Below are 15,526 nucleotides of genomic sequence, written 5' to 3' on the forward strand. Positions count from 1 at the left end.
GCAAGTCATTTGCATATTGCAACAGGGGTTGTTTGAAAAGACAAACTTCTGTTAAATGTTCCTGATGTAATTAGAAAGAGAAAGGGATGGGGGGGGAGTTTCTTGGATTTTTTATTTTCCTAGTTTTATTGGTGTAATGACATCCTCAGTTGCATCTTCAAACCATGCTCCACTCTCCTGCATCACATGGGGACCGGGCCATGTTGGAGATGAGTGACAATTTTACCCTATTCGTCTTGGTGGAGTGCCAAGAATCCCTATGTCTCTAAGAGCCCAGTGGAGGGGATATCTAAAAGCCTTTGAACCATCATGGTTTGGGGCATGAGTCAACCTCCAAATGTCACACCTACTTGGGAAGTGTAAGCCAGGGCCATGATAAGAGCTGCCCCGGGGAGCCCTGGATCCTCCACCTACCCTGGGCGGTGCACCCTAGGGAGGCAGGAACATGGGCTGCTCTCGGGCACCAACATCCCCTGCCGAGGGCTCCCCACAGCTGCCCAGGCTCCCTGGGTGGCTCTTACCACAGCCTAGGACAGTGGTCCCCAAACTGTGGGGCATGCCTCCCTGGGGGGCATGGAGGAACCATCGGGGGAGGGTGCTGGGGCCCAGGTCAGCCCCCATGGGGGGTGGGGAGGGAGCTCCACCCAACTCTGCTTTGTCCCAAGCCAGGGCCGGCTCCAGGCACCAGCTTAACAAGCAGGTGCTTGGGGCGGCCAAGGGAGAGGGGCGGCACCTGCGGCAATTTGGGGGCGGCAGGTCCCTCACTCCCTCTAGGAGTGAAGGACCTGCCGCTAAACTGCCGCCGCCGATCGCGGCTTTTTTTTTTTTTTTGCTTGGGGCGGCAGAAATGCTGGAGCCGGCCCTGCCCCAAGCCCCAGCCATGGCTCTGCTCCTGGCCGCAGCTCCTGGCCCCACACTGTAACCCCCAGCTTCTGCTCCCGGGGGGGCGCAACTGAAAAAGTTTGGGGACCCCTGGACTAGGGTGACCATGCGTCCTGTTTTGGCCTCGGCTGTCCTAACTTTTTTGTCAAAACTGGGCCTTTGTCCCGCGTGCTGTTTGCCCACTGATCACTGGTTAGTAAGAGCAAGCGGGGAAAAAGACCCAGTTTTGCCAAAAAGGGGCTGGGGGCGGGCGAGCAGCGGGGCTGGGGCCAGCTCAGCAGGGTGTGAGGGGGAATATACTTCTACAGGCTCTGTCTGACAGCCTGACCGGGGGGCCCGTGAAAGAGGAGGAGCAGTGGGCAGGGCCAGAGTGCTGGTGCTCCTGTGGGGCCCACTGGGAACGGACCCTGTGCAGTAATCTGCCACTGCCTATCTCTCAGCCAGAAAGGCTGGGCATGTCTCCGGCAGCGGAGCAGCTCCTCCAGGCTTCAGCAGAAGCTGCCGCTCTCCCGGCACTCTGGGTGGAGAGGTTGATTTCGGTTACTCCAGTAACCGAGATTTTAGGGTCCGGTCAGCAGTGCTGTCCGGACACTGTCAGGCCCCTTTTTCCATCCGACTTTCCAGTGGAAAACCCGAGACCTGGCACTGGCCCCATGATATTAAAAACTGTCTGGTGGGGTGGGAACTAGGGGCTTCAGACCCACAGTTTCTGCCACCATGGCAGCTGGAGTGCCTGAGCTCAAGGCTTTCCGCCCCGTGGCATCTGCCAGGACTCTGAGCATGGGGGCTCCCTGCCCACTCTGCGCTTCTGCCCCTCATGGTGCCAGGGCTTCCCCCTGCCCATCCCATGGCTTCTGCCGGGGCTCCAGGTTCCGGTTGCCCCGGGGCAGATGACGGTTGTCTGCTGGGGTGCCCATTTTTCTGGGGCTCCCCAATTGGCTGGGGCCCCTGTGCACAGACCTTATGGGCCCATGCGGTCATCCACCACTGCATAGTAACAATAACAGACACAGAAACGCCCAGGAGCTGGGGAATGTGATGGAAATGGGAGGGGAAAATGTGAGCCTGAGGGGGGCTCAGTGCTGAGTCCTGCTCCCCCAAAACAAAGGTGCCATTATCGTTGCACCTGTGCCTCCCCAAGACGTGGAACCCACTTCAGTTCTGTGCACTGGGCAATCCAGTAACTAGGGGCTTCTCTTCCCGGCAGTGTTCACTCCCGATAGAACTCAAGTGCAGCCCTGTCCTGACCCTCATCGGCACACGCCTCTCTAGCCCGCAGTCAGTGGTGCTTTCAGCTTGAGCTAGCTGGCTTGTTAGTGGGTCTGCTTTGAAGCTCAAGTGCTGCTGATGCTCAGCCAGTGAAGCAGTGGGGGGGATGCAGCTCCGGGCTACAGCTTGAGTCTGCACAGCTCAGCAGCTGCTGCCCCAGTGCCACTGTGCTGCTGGAGTGTTTGCGGTGGAGCCAGGCCAGCTCGAGAGGAGTCACTCGAACCAATGGTTGCAGTGCAGAGCAGTCCTGAGGGGTTAATTGTGTGTGTGCGCGCGAGAGAGTGCACCTGTGCACGTGGGCTCTGCCAGAGTCCGAGAGAGCTATTGACTAGCAACACCCGGGAGCCCTCCAAAATGGCAGTCTGTTGCGCAGGCTCTTCTAACCTACAGCTGTGTTTAAGGAAGGAAATTTGGAGACTGTTGTGTCTGGTTTTTGACTCGAATGCCCGGTCGAAAAGGGACCCTGACGGCTCCGGTCAGCACCACTGACTGGGCCATTAAAAGTCCGGTCGGTGGCACAGCGGAGCTAAGGCAGGCTCCCGGCCTGCTGTGGCTCTGCGCGGCCCCCGGAAGCAGTGGCTTGTCCCTCCTCCAGCTTCTACACATAGGGACAGCTAGGGGGCACCGCATGCGGCCCCCACCCCAAGCACCAGCTCTGCAGCTCCCATTGGGCGGGAACAGCGGCCAATGGGAGCTGCGGGGACGGCGCCTGGCCGCACCTGCACGTAGGACCTGGAGAGACAGGCTGCTGCTTCTGGGAGCTGCTTGAGGTAAGCGCTGCCCGGAGCCTGCATCCATAACCCCCTGCCACACCCCAACCCCATGCCTCAGCCTGGAGCCCCCGCCCATACTCTGAACCCCCCAGCCCAGAGCCGCCTCCTGCATCCCAAACCCCTAATTTCTGGCCCCACCCCAGAACTTGCAGCCCCAGCCAGGGGGGGTGGAGCAAGAAGGGGCAGGGCCTTGGAGAAGGGGTGGGGCAGGGATGGGGCCTCAGAGGAGGGGCGGGGCCAGGGTGTTTGGTTTTGTGGGAGTAGATAGTTGTGGACCCTAGTGTGGAAGGGCAGCCTGAGAGCCAGGTCAGCCGCTATCCCCAAGTCTCCCTCCCCTTTGTAGGAATGTTGATGAAAGGGAAATGCAGGCAAGTGCCTTGTTGCCTTCAGCTGCCCCACACTAGGACATGGTGCGCGGTGTGCTGGATTAGTCCCTTCCTCCTGGAGATCCCCCTTGCTTTTACTTCCCTAAAGCGGCAGCAGCGTGGAGTCTGCCCCACCTCACAGGGCTCTGGTTTCAGTGACGGGAGCAGATCAATGCTTCATCTGGGCAATGCCGGGTCGGCTCTGCCTGCTCAGGACACAAGATAACTAGAGCTCTCAAGTCAGGGCTTGGGAAGAGCAGGGCTGGGGAGGTGTTGCCCCATTTCCTGTGTGTGTGGTGAGCTGAAAGAGCAGGGGCTGTAGTCAGAGGGGAAGGCCGGCCCAGACAGTGCAGGAGAGGGAAGTGGGGAAGCCCACGATGTGATGCAGCAGGGCTGGGGAGCAAAGCCCCTTGCGCATGCCCAGATGCACAGCAGTACAGGTCGGTGCTGGGCTGGTGAAAGGGATGCGGGGGACAGAGCTGGGGCGTAAAAGCCACTGTGGCCTCCAGGATAGTGCAGTCAGTTGCAGAGCTGGGGAATGATGCATAGGGCAAGGCATGGCGGGAGAGGGGAGGCAGGACTGAGGATTCTGCCATGGGTGCGGGGGTGCAGTGCTGGGGTTAGTGGGATCAGACAGAACTGGAAGGAAGGTAAGGCTCCTAGCTTTGACTAAACCCTGAGAACTAAACCCAGAGGCCACTTCCCTGTCCCCTCTGGCCACAGCGACATGCTAAGGGAGCTCTGTCCCGGGTTGTAGAGGGACGTAGGGCTCTGTGCAAGTCACCATTGCTTTTTGGACACGAGGCTGCAGCTGGGGAGGAGAGGGTGGGGCTTCCATTGGGGGGCTGCCATGATACTGGAGCAGGAAGCAAGAGATTAAAGCATTGTCTAAACAGCCTTTGCAGCTGCCCAGCTCCTCCTCCAGCGCGGGACACTCAGGCTCTGTCTAACTGCTGCCAGCCCCTCGCGTGCACACGCCGGGGATGGACCTGGCTGCTGTCCGTCCTTCAGCTGGGTTCCCAGTACAGCCCATCCAGGGTCCACTCACCTTTAGGGATCTGCAGAGCTCGCTGTGCCTCGTGCTTCCAGTCACGTGGCATTGTCCCCCGGGAAACCTGTCTCTGCGTTCCCTCTCCAGCCCGTGCTCCTGTCCATGAGTCCCAGACAGCATGATGCCCCCTGAGCATCAGGCTGGCCAAGGAGGGGAGCTTTAGCTCTGTGATGCACCTGCAAAGATTTGACCCCAGGCGTGACCGCATGCCAGCAATGCAGCCCACCCGCTGTGCAAGAACCAGGGCAGCTCTCCCTGCAGTGTTTGACTCCCCAAAGCCCTGCCCTCACCCCTCTAGCCATATCCCTGAGAACACCCCTGCTCCCAGGGCACTGGCCCTGCTTGTCTGCCACGATGCTCCTTGCCTGGTGCATGCAGGTCTGCAATGGTGAGGGGCTCCATTTGTTCCCAGCCTCCATTCCCCACCTCCCCAATTTGACCGACCCCCTTGAGTCCATTGCTGGTGCTGAGAGGATGGAGATAGCTGCAGAGGCACCCGGAGGGTTGGAAGGAGGCGCTTCTTCCCAGATTTCTGTCTCACTGCTGGACGCGTGTTGGGGCTGGGACTCGGAACTCCCGAGTTCTATTCCCAGCTCTGGGAGGGATTGGGAATCTAGTGGCTAAAGAGGGGTGTGTGTGTGTGTGGGGGGGGGGTGTATCAGGACTCCTGGCTTCTATCCTTAGCTCCAGGAGTCCCCAGTGAATTCTAGTGGGTAAAAGAATAGATGGGGTTCTGCTCTTGGCTATGGAGGCAGCAAGGCCTAGTGGTTAGAGGAGGGGATTGGGAGTCAGGACTCCTGGGTTCTATTCCCACCGCTGCAGAGTTCTTCGAAAGGGCCAGCGCGCTCCGAGTGATATGTGTGCCTGGCAGAAGGAGGAGCACCGCAGGTGGCTGTAGTGGAGTGGGCGTTAGGACCTGGCTCACTGCCCCTCTCTGCATGTTGCTTGGACAGCTGGTTGTAAACGCCCCAGCCTGGAAACCAGGCTCATCCGGACCAAAACCAGAGGAAAGACACGAGATGATAACCTGCCTGTACAATAGCTCCTGCCAGTAATGCCTGCCCATTTCCACTCCATGACTTCATCTCTTCCCTCCAGGGAGCTGGGCTCAGAGAGCCATAAGCTGGATCATAAGGCTAAGAGAGGCTGCTGCCAAACTCCCACTGTGCACCAGGGATGGATCCCTGAAATAACCACACGGCCAGCTCAGGGGGGCAAAGGCCCCTTTTAGCTCAGGGAAGCAGCTCCCCCCCCCCAGTGTATCCCACCCAGTCTAGTCTCTACTACCCCCATTTCTCTTCCATTCCTCCTGCCCGCTCCGCCTCTGCCTTGCTCGACCGTCTCCCACACTCAGGTGATCCCAGGTTGGTCTGCAGAGCAATCGCTTAGCCGTGGGGATGGCGTTGCGCAAGACGCTGTCCACAGCATATTCGTCTGGCATGCAGCAGCGGATGGTGAGATGAGAAATGGGCCGAAAGCAGAACCTTTGAGCCAACTGACTCCCTTCATCCCATCTCCTAAGGAATGTGGCTTGGATACAATAGAAGCCGGGTGCAAAGAAGGTGAAGAATGGCTCGCACGTGGGTGGGGTGGCTAGCCCAGGGGCTACGGCATATGGAGGCAGTCACGGGTTCAAACACAGCCCAGGTCGGTAGCAACTGCAAGTTCTTCCTATCTGGGGCCCGTGTGTGAAATGAGTTCGTCTCAAACCAGCTCTTAGCATGAGAGGCGTCCCCATCGCCAACACCTCAGCAGAGGGCTCTGGAGACTGGCCACCCTAGGTCAGGACTGGTGCAGGTTGCAGGGAGCTTGCTCTGCTGTTTCTGGGGCAGAGGAGAGACAGAGGGCTGCAGGGCTGGCAGCCTGTCCCAGACTCTTCAAGGAGCAAAGAGAATTGATCAGGGGAGTGAAATATGCATGTTGGAAGGGCATGCCTGGCCAGTGGGTGTGTCGGGCAGAGGCTGGCACCCTACTCCTCACTGGACTCTGCAGGGGGGTCTGGGCTGGCATGTTTGTGCGAGTGCACTTTGGGGACATGCTTGTCTGCATATGTGTGCACGTATGTGTTTGCATGCATGAATATGCACATGAATCACCGCTTGTCGTGTGCCTTCATATGTGTCTAGAAGTGCATGCGTGTGCGCGTGTGGGGAGTGCATAACTGTCTCCATGTATCTGTGGATGAATGCGTGGCTCTAGCGTGTATGCTTGCATGTGAGAGCCCGCGAGTTCTCAAGACCTTCGTGTTTTGTAACCAGGCGGCATGAGCCAAGCTCCGTGTGTGTGTGTGTGTGTGTGTGTGTGTGTGTGTGTGTGTGTGTGTGTGTGTGTGCAGTTCATTATTTCAGCGCTCTGGCTGGGCTCCCTCTCCCTGGAACGCGTCCTCACTCCCACACTCTGGAAATGTCACTGGAAACTCTGAATGGCCTTTCGCCGGCTCCAGATTCGTGTTTGTTTTCACTGCAATGCTGCACGGTGTTGGGGACTTTCCAGATAAGCCGGGAGGGACAGTGGTGGCCTGGGGGCTGGGGAGGGAAGGGACAGACTTCTTAGGCACTCTGTGGGCAGGCCACAGGGGATTTGCTCAGCTGCTGACCTTGCTAGGGTCACTAAAACCCCAGAGCGATGGGCAGCTTGTCCCCAGTGACTTTCCCCTGCAAATTCTCTGCTCCTCGGAGAGTGTCCCCTTGCGTCACTATCGGTATCTGATGCTTACTGGCAGGGGACATCCGGCCCTGGGGGAAGCTGTCTCAATCCCACAGTGTGTGAGTGACGGAGGGCTCTCTCTGGGGCTTTCTTAAAAGAGGGGTTTCTCCTGTGCTGGGGGCTAGCTGCAGGAGCATGGTGCTAGGTGGCCGGATGTCCCTGGAGCAGGGAGGGCCAGCTTTCCCTCCATCCCCTGGTGTCAGAGGGCACGTTCCTTCTCCGCGGATTGTTTCCCCCCCAAGTTTGCTTGTTTTTCTGTTGTGTGTGAGTTGCTCCCCCTGCAGCTCACAGCACGACTATTAGACACTGAATCCCACACACTCAGCGCAGCGGTGCCCTCCCACTGCACCGTACTGCTGCTGGGAGCCAGCCCTTCGGACGCTCTGCCTGGGTTAGCAGCAGGCATGGGACTCAGTCAGCGCTGACAGCTGCCACCCGGGTCTTGCTCACCGTGCTAGCTTGGGAAGTGCCCTGCTCTCTGGGAACATCGGACGGAGTTCCTTGCCAGGCTCCTCTAGGAAGGTAGGGAGCTGCCTTCTCTCTCTGCTGTGTGTGTGTGTGGGGGGGGGGGGGGGTGTATAGGCCAGGACGGGGGTGGAGGGAGTGGAATTCTGATCACAGGAACCCTCCTATTCGTAAAAAGCCAAAGGCATGAAGGTTGTTAGAACGATCTTTATCAGACATCTCCTGCCCCCTGCCCCTGGGTGGTGCGATTCGAGCCCAGCCTGGATTCCCTCCTGCACCAAACCCTACAAACTCTCAGCTTCCCCCTGCTTTGGGGAGAGAGACCAGAGCTACAGGCGGTTTGTGTGCAGAAGGACCGGAGCCATGGCACTGCCAGCCTGGAGCATGACTACACTTGCAAACGGAGATTGCGATGTCTGTTGCCTCTGCCTGTCTCATTCCTGGATTATAGGGTACATGAGTGGAAGGGAATTGGATCCAGTGGTTAGAGCAAGAGGGACTGGGAGTCAGGATGCCTAGGTTCTCTTCCCAGCTCTTGGGGAGGAGTGTGGTCTGGTGGTTAGAACAGGGGGCTAGGAGTCAGAACTCCTGAGTTCTTGGCTCGGCTCTTGAAGACAGTGTGGGAGGCTGAGAGTCAGGACTCCTGGGTTCCTTTCTGTAACCGTGGGCAAGTCAGATCTCCTCTCTGTGCTTCAGTTTCCCCCCTATAAATCAGAGATGATAATAATCCCCACTTCACACGAGGGCTGTGAGGCTCTGTTTGTTCTTGGTAATGGTGATTCTTGTGTTTCTAACATGACTCTCAGTGCAGCATGCAACTGAAAATAACAGCGCTCAGCATGTCTTCAGCCCAGCGCCCTCTACCCCAGGCTGTCAAAGTGCTGCACCCAGAAACCACAACCCCCCTCTTGCTCTCATTAAAAAGAACAGCCAGAGGCAGTGCAGTCCAGTAAGCAGGACACTAGACTGGCTCTCAGGACACCTGGGTTCCATTCCCAGCTCTGCCACTGACCTACGGTGTGATCTTGGGCAAGTCACTGCCCTGTCACTCTGCCTCAGTTTCCCCTCCCAGCCTTTGTCTTGTCTGTTTAGGCTGAAACTCTTCAGGGCAAGGACAGTCTATAAATATGTGTGTACAGCACCTGGCATAACTGGACTGAGGGGGGGGGGATATAGTTCTCATTATCCATATAAGTGCCCAATCCTTTTTTGAGTCTTGCTAAGATCTAGGGATATCTTGTGGCTGTGAATCCCACAGGCAGATTGTGTTAAAAAAAAATAAAAAAACATTTCCTTTCAGCATTTATAAATGTGCTGCCTTTCAGCTTCATTGCCCGGGACCCTGATCATGTATCATGAGGAAGGGTAAAGAAGGGCACCCCATCTCCACTCTCTCTGCCATTTAGTATTCTACCTGCCCCTAGCCTGTCCCCTCTGAGCCATCTGCTCTGCTAACTGACCCATCTTTGTAGTCTCTCTTCACACAGGAGTCTCTCCAGCCCCCAGCCCCTTTATCTGCTCTTTCCTGATCGAGATGGGTGACCGGCGCTCATCACTCTAGCTAGGGACACCCCATTGATAATGTCATCATAATAGGGTCGTCTCCTTTGGGTTGCTCTTTGGACTTACCCCTGAATTGGGCCCGGTATTTGTAAAGCGCCTTGAGTGCCAGGCCCCGGAGAGGAGTGACTGGTAGTGATGATTATTGCACGGGGTTAAGCTGTCACATTACAAGCTGGGGGGGTGGCGGCTGGGTGGGGAATGGAAATGTTCGAGGGAAAAATGCTTCGTTGGCTCTCAGAGAGCTCTGCGCTCCACCTAATTGCATCCAGACCCTTGCGAGTGAAATGCAAGCCCCAAGCAAAGAGTGATGCAGGCTCTCTGCAACTGAGCCATCCTGAGCCAGGCACAGCCTGGGTTTCCTGGCAGGGGTCTGAAGGGAAAGTGTCGGGCAGTAACGGTAATAGATGCCCCACCTGGCAATCTAGCTCTGGGGAGGGAGTTTCCTTTCTCAGAGTGAGGATTGCAAGAGGCAGATAAACGCACTGGGCTGGGACCATCAGGGCTGGCTTTAGGCCAATTCAACCAATTCCCCTGAATCGGGCCCCGCGCCCAACCCCGGTACGGCATACCGGCGTGGCCCGGCTTCCCCAGGGGGCAATTTAAAGGGCCTGGGGCTCCCAGCAGGGGCTGGAGCCCCAGGCCCTTTAAATTGCCACCAGAGCCCCACTGCTGGAGCCCTGGGTTAGGGCTGCGGGGCTCTGCGGGCTATTTAAAAAGTCCGGGGCTCCCGTTGCTTCTACCGCCCCGGCCCTTTAAATAGCCGCTGGAGCCCCGCCGCTTCCCCAGAGCTCCCACGGCTATTTAAAGGGCCGGAGCAGTAGAAGCAGGGGAGCCCCGGGCCCTTTAAATAGCCCCCAGAGCCCTGGGGTAGCGGGGGGCTCCAGGGGCTATTTAAAGGGCCGGGGCTCCAGCTGCCTCTGCTGCACCCCCTGCCCGCACCAGCCCCGCAACCCCTGCCCTGCCCGCAGCCAGCCCCTGTCTCCAGCCAGCCCTGCACCCCCTGCCCGCAGCCAGCCCCTGCTGCACCCCCTGCCCTACCTCCAGCCCTGCACCCCCTGCCCACACCAGCCCCCCCCACCCTGCCTGCAGCCAGCCTTGCTGCACCCCCTGCCCTGCCTCCAGCCCTGCACCCCCTGCCTGCACCAGCCCCACCCCCCCCACCCTGCCTGCAGCCAGCCCTGCACCCCCTGCCCACAGCCAGCCCCTGCTGCACCCCCTGCCCACAGCATTGCTGCACCCTCTGCCCTGTCTCCAGCCAACCCCTGCCGCACCCCCCTGCGGTCCTGCCCGAAGCCAGCCAGCCCCACACACACCCCTGCCCACACCAGCCCTGCACCCCCTGCCCTGTCTGCAGCCAGTCCCGCACCCCCTGCCCAGTCTCCAGCCAACCCCTGCCGCACCCCCCTGCCTGTCCCACACTCCTCTGTCTCCAGCCCTACCAACCCCTGCTGCACCCCCCTGAGGCCCTACCTGAAGCCAGCCAGCCCCACACACACCCCTGCTCGCACCAGCCCTGCACTCCCTGCCCTGCCCACACCAGCCCTGCACCCCCTGCCCTGCCTGCAGCCAGCCCCACACCCCCGTCTCCAGCCAGCCCCGCACCCTTTGCCCTGCCTGCAGCCAGACCCTACCTCCAGTCAGCCCCTGCCCTGCCTCCAGCCAGCCCCATGTCCAGTGGTGCCCTGCAGTTCCCAGGGCAGTAACCCTGCACACCTGCTTCAATGAGGGGGGCAGGGAGCAGCTGGGACCCACACATGTGCACACCACTAGGGTGACCAGACAGCAAGTGTGAAAAATCGGGATTGGGGGGGGGGGTTAATAGGATCCTATATAAGAAAAAGACCCAAAAACCGGGACCGTCCCTATAAAATCGGGACATCTGGTCACCCTAGCACACTCCCAGGGAGTGGCGGGGACCCACACATGTGAAACAGAGCTCATTAATAACCGATCAACAGCATATATGACGCAATGTACATAATATATAATTTTATTATTTATATAGTTATGGAAAGTAAATAATAAGTGTAAGAAATGAAAGGCTTTTTTTTACACTTTTTTTTTTTGTTAGTCATCCCTGCCAGGGCCCCACCAAAAATGTTAGAATTGGGCCCCGCACTTCCTAAAGCCGGCCCTGGGCACCATGAGAGTTAGAGTTTTGCACTGTGCAAGCGCTGGCTGGGCACGAGGATGGTGAGAGTGGTGTGGGCACTGGCTGGGCGTGGGAGCAGTGAGAGTTGAAGAGTGCGTGGCTAGCTGCCCCAGGGTGAAACCACAGAGATGGGCCCTTTCTGCCAGTGGCGTTCCAGCCCGTTCCTCCTCAAACCTGGCGCTCCCCACTGTGTGCCAAGCACCAGCGTTGCCTTGGGCACCCCTGGGTGCCGAATCCCCATGGCACCGCCTCACCCAGCTGCATCCGATAGGATGGGAACGGTGCCCTCTACACCAGGGAGTGAGTGAGCTGGAGAGCAGGGACCCAGGCTGGGCCTTGGCCCAAGACCCTGGCCAGGGCTAGTTCTGGAGGAGGAATCTCCCCTCCACCCCCACAAATGCCTTTGTCCTGTGCTGTAACAAAAGCAGCCTCTACAGAGAGGCAAGAGGCTGGCAGGGCCGTGGGCGGTGCCACCGAATGCCTCAGGAGAGAGGAGGGCAGCAACTGGCCTGCGGCTGCAGTTCGGAGCCCGTCCTGCTCTCTCCGGCTCAAGGTGTTGGCAGCCTGCACCGCAGGGCGCTCCGTGGCTTTGGGGTTCAAAGCCAGGAGCAGCCAGAGAGCAGCAGCTGTTAAAGGTGAACTGCAAAGGGTTCATCGCTGCCCCCTCAATGGCTGCCCGGTTCTGGTGGGGTCAGGTGGGGGTGTCTGGGAATGGTGAGTGGGTGATGGGGACCTCATGGGAGTGTGGGGTGCAAAGGGGGGATGGGCTGGGGAGCAGTGTTGGAATGCTTATAGGAAGGGTTGGAGGCGGGGGGATGGGGAGCAGTGTGGGGTGGTTATAGGAAGGGGTGCAGTGGGGTTGGAGGCAGGGGGATGGGGAGCAGTGTGGGGTGGTTATAGGAAGGGATGCAGTGGGGTTGGAGGCGGGGGGATGGGGAGCAGTGTGGGATAGTTATAGGAAGGGGTACAGTGGGATTGGAGGTGGGGGGATGGGGTGCAGTGTTGGGTGGTTATAGGAAGGGGTGCAGTGGGGTTGGAGGTGGGGGGTGGGTGCAGTGGGATTGGAGGCAGGGGGATGGGGAGCAGTGTGGAGTGGCTATAGGAAGGGATGCAGTGGGGTTGGAGGCAGGGGGATGGGGAGCAATGTGAGGGCGGTGATAGGGAGGTGAGGGAGCACTGTAGGGGAGGAGGGTGATGGCTCAGGTGTCCGGGTAAGTAGTTCTTGGATCAAGACAAAGGCCTTGCTCCAGTGCAAGGGGCAGTCTGGGGTGTGTATGGCAGCGACACAGCACCGGCATGTTCGAGTGCTTCACAGGCATTAACTCATTACCTCTCACAACCCCCTTGTGCCCTGGGGAAATAAATACTGTCCCCATTTCACAGATGGGGAAACTGAAGAACAGAGAGGGAACGTGACTGGCCCAGGGTCACTCAGTAGGTCAGTGGCACAGCAGGAAAAAGAACCCAGGAGTTCTGGCTCCTAGCCCCTTCCTCTAACTTGCTGGACCCCACTCCTCCTCCCAGAGCTGGAAATTGAACCCAGGAGTCCTGGTTCTGCTGTATGTTGAGCAGGGTGAGGGGCTGGTTAAGGGACCTGTGTGCTGCCTGGGAAGAGCGGAGCAGCGTGAGAGACACTGGGACACACTCCCCCTTTCCTGCTCCCCTGCCCTTGGTGCAGTGCCAGGCCTGGCTCTGCTTTATTGCAGTGACTCATCCCCAGAGCTGGGGGGTTGTCCTTCCCCTCCGGATTGTTCTCCTGCTCCAACACGCTGTTCCAGCCCCTTCCCCCCCCCGCCCCCCTCGCCGGCCTGTCTCTGCACTGTTTGCACTGGGACAGCACTTGGCTCTGGAAATATTTGCACACCAAACGCTTCCCCCTCCCCCACCCCATTCTCCTGCCAGAGCTAAACCAGTGCAGCGAGTTTCATCCAGCCTGAGGGACTATCCCTGGAGTCAGGGGGTGCCCAGCTGGCGGGATGGGGGTGCTGAGGTTAAAGGAAGGGGTGTCCCCTCCCAGGAAGGGGAGCAGGGAGGTCAGAGGGGGACTCATGGGGAAGGCACTGCTCAGATCTTGGTGCCAGGGCTCCTGCCCAGACTGGTCCGGGAACAGTGAGCGCATGCCCTAGTGAATGTGGTTTCCATGCACTGGAGACTCCAGCTCCGTATCCGCCCCTCATCCCAGCAGTGGGGGAGACTTGGCCCTGTACAAGGCAAGCAGACACCCCTTCCTCCCCCGCCCTCCCCCCGCCTTAGCTGGAGCTGCAGCCCCAGGCACGGATGAGTTGGTGGCAATCTCAGATGCTGGTGGGGAATAACGGATCCTCCTGGTGGTGGTCCTGCCCCTCCACTCTGCCCTAGGCATTGGCAGCTGGGTACCCACCTGGGGTCCCCCTTCCCGGCCTCTGAGCAAGGCTGCAAGACGGCAGCAGCAAGTTGGCTGGGAACAGAGAGAGAGAGACTGGTCTGCATTAAGGACCGTGTCTGGGGAGAAGGTTTTTTGCTGAGACGGTACTGCCCGCAGGGGAATCCCAGCTGGGTTTCTTGGTGGCTGGAAGATGGGGGCAGATCTGGCCAGAGTCGCTTTTCCTCAGGCTGGTTTCTTCCCTCTCCATTTTCTCCCCCTCTCGCTCACCCCCTGCTGAGTTAACAGCCACAGTGCCAGAGACATCTGTGCTCAAGGATGCAGGGTAAAACCGCGGGGTGGGAACTGGCAGCTGCATCTCCCTGCGTGCTGCCAGAGAGCTGCCAGTGTGGGCGAGGGAGATAAAAGAGACAGGGTGAGTGTGTGTTTGTGTAGAGGGCTTTACTAAACAGTAACAAACAGATGCAACCACAAATACTACAATGTTTTGGTGTCTGTTTCCGTCAGTTACTAATGGGTTTTGTTTTTTCTCTTTTATGTAGTGTTATGTACACGTACTCACACAATAGTATGTGATCATGTCATCAAAGACAGTAGGGAACCTTTAGATCCACCACGCAGATGTCTGCTAACAGAGTGACTGATAGCAGTAGTAGGCTGTCATCCTCCAGATGGACCAGGACTCTTGGATTCCATTCCAGGCCCTGGAGGGGAGTGCGTTGCAGTGGGCCCATTCCCCTCCAACCAGTCCTGTCTCTTCTGCACCCCTGACTCCTCGTCCAATTCTATTCACCTAGCCATTCAAGTCTCCACTACTCAAGCTTCTCATCCCAGTCCCAGTCTCCTGGCGCAGCCCTGCCCAATTTACTGTTCCACCCCTTGGCTCCTTGAAGCCACTTGCCCAGCCAATCCCAGTTGCCTCCTCCTGGCTCTTCATCTCTTCCCCCCACCCTCCACCAGCCTTCACTCACTCCCCCACCGATGTTCCCCATTCCCATTGGCTCCCAGGCTCCTCGTCCAGTCTCAATATCCTCACTTCGATCTGGCTCCTTCTCCCAGTCTCTTTGTGCAGTTATTTTAATCCAGCAACTACAGGGTTAATGAGTTGTAGCCCGCACATGGGCTGGGCTGGAGTCCCATGTGAGCGGCTGTGTTTCTGTTGGCTGGAAAAGCCTGGGAAACAGTGTATTTCCCCCTTAGATTGCAAGGTTTTCAGGGCAAGGCTCTGTCTGTAAAAGTCCGGGCGCCCTGTGGCTGCTATATAAATAACACCACGTTGTTGCATCTGGTGTTCTAGCCTGCACCTATGCTTGCTGTGCCGATGACTGTGCAGGCAGAACAGGGCTGAGGGAAGCATGCTGGCTTCCCGGAAAGAGCTGGTTAAGGCGCCCCCTTGTCGGGACTGTGCAGCCGCGGGGGGCCAGGGAGGAGAAGAGTCTGAAGTGGATTTCTGCTCCTGTGCAGAATGGGCATGGATGCTGGGAACGGCACCAGGTGTGTGTGTGGGCACCCCAGCTTCTCCTCGTCCCCTGCTCCGCAAGCCCATGGCCCTTCTGGCTGTGGTGGAAGGCTTCTTCCTGAGCAAGAGGAGTTAGGCTATGGGTCTGCGCTTCCCACTCCATCGAACTTGGCCTGGAGGTCGGGGCTCTCCTATTCCCATCTCAGCCCCGCCTCCCGCCCACCATGGACAGACCAGGGGCTGGATCGTTCCCTGTGAGCCCTGGCCCCAGACACTGCCACCTCCCTTCTGTTAACCCAGCGCTGTCCCCAGACAGCTCTGCCACTCCCACGACGATGGAGCCCGGCAGCAGCTCAGACTGTAGCTTGTTGTTCAGGGCTGAATACAAGGCCGTGGCATTGTCATAGCAGCAGGGAAAGGCCAGACACAACTTTTGCTCTGGCAAAGAAAGGGGGCAGGCGCTGACCTCACGGTGGACA

General features: G+C 58.5%; 1 protein-coding gene across 1 annotated transcript in view; it reads left to right on the forward strand.

The window, feature by feature from the left end:
• SORBS3 (sorbin and SH3 domain containing 3) overlaps positions 1–15,526 on the forward strand; it is a 40,789-nt gene that overhangs the window by 3,130 nt on the left and 22,133 nt on the right. The window lies entirely within an intron of this gene.

The sequence above is a fragment of the Emys orbicularis genome, chromosome 2, assembly GCF_028017835.1.
Source record: "Emys orbicularis isolate rEmyOrb1 chromosome 2, rEmyOrb1.hap1, whole genome shotgun sequence".
NCBI classification, from domain to species: domain Eukaryota; kingdom Metazoa; phylum Chordata; order Testudines; family Emydidae; genus Emys; species Emys orbicularis.